We start from the raw sequence: 4,581 nt of genomic DNA on the forward strand, positions 1-4,581 counted from the left end.
AAAAAAAAAAAAAAAAAAAAAAAAAAAAAAAAAAAAAAAAAAAAAAAACATATATTAAATTAATAAAAACATAATTAACAGTGACACGTAGATTTATGAGTAACGTTATTATTCATATGCTGAATGTTTCATTGTTTGGATAATTGTCGTGTATATATATATTTTTTTTCCTTTTATCTCTGGATGATTTGACTTAATAATAATAGTCATAAGTAAACCATATTGCATCATTAACTAAGGACTTAAATGAACCCAAATTGGAGTTTAATTAATTACCTTTTAGTTACTATCTCTTTCAAAGCGGATGGGTCGAATCACGTTAGGTTACTTTTGACTGAACAAGGAAGATCAAACGAGCTTGACAACACTTATGACAAGCTAGTTACAAGATTTTTTATTTTATCGACAAAGGTTGTTGGGTAACCTTACGATACCTGTGATTTTTTTTTTTTTTTTATGTGTTAAAAAATACTAATGCAAGTGAGGCTAATGCTTCTGTTTAAGATGTAATTAATGCTTGTTAATTGTTGATGTGGATTCTTTTAGATTATTTTTAATGTCGTGTGATTTCTTTTATAATCGTAGAGATTTTTAGGTGGATGATCTTAGGTTTCTTAAATATTCCAATCATCGATCCATTGTTGTTGTTAGCTAGCATTGGGCAAATGGCACGAAGGGAAGGTACCCTCCTTGATTAATCTGGGAGATCGAAATTCAAAGTGGTTTTACTCATATTGAATGTTGATTAGTCAGTGTACCCAATACTATTAGTGTGAATCAAAATTGGAATTTAATACGAGAGTTCTCCAAAGTTGAGAAGTGTCGATACCTAAAAGGATGCACCCGACAAAAACTCAAATCCTCACGAAGTCACTACACTACTTAGCCAAAAAATACTGGGATTTGATTGGAGATAAAATAGTAAAGTTTTATCTTATACTATGAATATATACAAGACTAGACCACGAAATATTTAATTTCTCGTAAGAATCCATTAATATTATACAAGATGATCATCTACGACCGAATCTTAATTTTAGGTGCGACATAAACTCTTACATCTAAGAGCTTGTTTTTTTTTTCTTGATCATAATGATTTTTTTGTAGTATATTTACAAAGTCTACCATATACTAAATTTAATTTAAAAAAATGATATTTTTTAAGCTTTATGTCACTTCTTCATCATGAATCATTGACTTGACCATCAAATGGAGTAAGATAAAAGACCATAAATAATGGAGGGAAGTTACCCACACCACTTTATATTTGACCAATCATATCCATCAACAACTATAGTTAATTAAGCTACAAAATCCTTTTTTTTTTTTAACAAATATATATTTATTTTTTAATTATAAAATAAATGTTTTTTTGTGATGTAATTAATTCATCCATAAACCAAAAATGTTTTTTTTTTTTTTTTTTGGGTTGAAAATCATCATGTAATGGGAACCACACAATTGAGATATTATTTTCTAAGATTCCCAAGATGGAAAACCATCCAAAAATATGAAAAATAATCAAATAAATAATATAATTACCCTTTTTCCCTCTTTCAAACTCCTATAGAAATAGATTTTATTTTATTTTATTTTATTTTAACGGTGTTTACTTTAGTGAGGAGAAGTTTGAAGGAAGACTTCCTTCGAGTCCTTTTGGGGCGTTGGGTGAGGTAAGCTAACGAATTAAATCAAAGGTGATAAACTGCTAGCATATATTATCTGTTTTGATTTGTCTTGTATAATCGTCAACTTGTCTGTTTTGGTCTATTACGTATCATTGTCAGTCTCACGATTTACGAATGCGTTTGTTATAGAGATGTTTCTACACTCTTTAAGGAATGCTTTGTTCCCCTCTCCAACCGATGTGAGATCTCACAATTCACCCTCCTTAGGGCCTAGCGTTCTTGCTGGCACACCGCCCGATGTCTGATTCTGATACTATTTGTGATAACCCAAGCCCACCACTAGTAGATATTGTCTGTTTTGGCCTGTTATGTATTGATAAGATATGGTATGAATACAAGGGGAATAAAATTTGGATTACCTTGTTGATCGAATATCTCAAAACAAGAACATTGTTTGAGATTCGAATCACTCCCCAAAGCAAGATCGATCATGTTTAGCTTGAATGATTCTTGTTGATCAAATATCTCAAGACAAGAACACTTGATTGAGATTCGAATCATTCCACAAACAAGATTGATCATGTCGAGCTTGAATGATTCTACATGCAACCTAAACTACATAGAATTGCAAAGAAACTTAGCCATTGGCTAAAAAAGAGCACAAATGCTTCTTTTGTTACATTTTTCAAGTCTTCTTACAAATACAACATACATCACTTTATATTAGCCTCAAAATGAAACTACTAAAGGCATTCCAAGAGTTAGTAACATTCCTACTTAATGACCTTAATTAACCATTATGTAATTGTAATCTAAAGTAAATTAAAAGTCTTAAAATAAATACAATAACTCTAAATTACTCTAAATTGTAATCCACCAAAAATTCAAAACATGAAACTTCATTTTTATTCAATGTGACATGAATTGAAATATCTTTTGATAATTTCAACAATATTTTCTTCACATCTTCATTAAAACATATTGTATGATTGATGTCTCTTGGTTCATATCACGTATCGTCATCAATTTCACGATTTTAAAAAACATGTTAGGGAGAAGCTTTCACACCTTTGTAAAAAATATTTTGTTTTCCTCTCCAACTAATATAAGATATCACATGAGCTATGTTCTTTAATGTCATAGAATCCCTTATAAGTGTATGTGCTCGACCATATACACCTCAAAACCTATGTTACCATTTTTTCTTCTTTACGAAGGGAGTGTCTCTATCGTATATAGGAAATAAGCACGTGAATCCTTATGTCAAGTCTGATGATATTTTATACGACAATTAATGTTTATGTCGATTCTGTCCCTACATATAAGCACGTTGACTAATTAACCTCGCATTAGTTTGGTACAAATCTCGATATCGTTACGCCATAATCTCGACGCTAAACCAACAAACCTCTTTTGCATATAAAGTTCTTATCCTAACAAGTAGTACATAGAGATGTGAAGTCGCATTTAATTTGTGTTTCGAAAGTCAACGCAGTCAACCAGTAAGCGATTACTGCCGAATCCCATTCCCACTTAGTGCTAGGAGAACCATACCCAACTTTCCTTTGTATTGATCTTATTAGTCAACTTGAATAAAAAAACAATAAATAAAATAAATAATTTATTTTTCTTAGGAAACAAACACCAAATTTCTAATAGTTTGCTTTAATTTTTAATTTTATTTATTTATTTATTTATTTATTTTCACAATATCCACAAAATCGAGAAAAAAGGATTATCTTAGTCACGACACTTCATTTTATACATATTTTATAAAGAAATAAAGTCAAATATATATATATTTATTTAAAAAAATTCACTATATTTTATTTAAAAAAACAATAATAAAACAAGTTCCATATTCTAGTTTCAATAAACCAAAATTGACCAAATTTGTTCTCTTAGAAAATCAATGAGAACCCTTTTCAAAAGAATGGAATATTCATAACAATTTCTATGAAATTGAAGCTTGAAGATTATATATTCTTATCACTCTTGTCTCCTTAAATATAAAAAACAATAATTTTAAAAAATTAATTTAAACCAAATGTTGACTTGGTCAAATTAAATTTCATATGAATTAATTAATTAATTAATAATTATTGAAAAAAAAAATCAAAGGAGCAGAATCCACCTTCAAAATAATTTAATTATGTGAATAAAAAAATGTGATTTGACCACCCATAAAAATTGTGTTATTTTAATAAGAAAAACTCTCCATGGCTTATTAAGAATATGTATATAATTTCGTCATGCATAGTTCATGGCCAACTATTTGAAATCGCATAATAGCAACCGTAATAATAATAATAATAATAATAATAATAATAATAATAATAATAATAATAATGCTAATAAATTATTTAACCAACTTGTATTATATTTTTTTTTTCAAATGTAAAGTCAACCTTTTAACATAAATTTTAGCCATAACATCTTTGCCACTAAATAAATAGAAATAAAATTAAAATTTGTATTCAACTTTTAATTTTAATTTGTTGCCAGTAAATTAAGCAAAGATTCATAATTGAAATCACACAAATATGTTTAATTCATCCTTAAACCGGTTAGATACACAAGATCTTTGAGATATTTGAAGATAATCTTATTAAAGAATCATAAATTAAAAAAAAAAAAGAACTAATAAAACCATGCGTTGTATATTATACTTTATTGAAAACAATTAAAACGGAACTGAACATTGAAGTACGGGTTATCAATATAGTTTTAGATACACCCTTATCTAACTAATTGGATTGGTGATACGAATTACCCGAATTCAATATACAACTCAACTTGTTTCAATCATTTGTTTTTAGGTTGGATTCAATCGTATCGTTGGGTGACTTTGGAATCTATGAAAAAAAGTATAAATCATGTTTTCTATAGTTTTTTATATTTCATAGATTCAATCACGTTTTAACCAAAAAAAAAAAAAAAAAAAAAAAATGGG

The sequence above is a fragment of the Cucurbita maxima genome, unplaced genomic scaffold, assembly GCF_002738345.1.
Source record: "Cucurbita maxima cultivar Rimu unplaced genomic scaffold, Cmax_1.0 Cma_Scf00001, whole genome shotgun sequence".
NCBI lineage: Eukaryota > Viridiplantae > Streptophyta > Magnoliopsida > Cucurbitales > Cucurbitaceae > Cucurbita > Cucurbita maxima.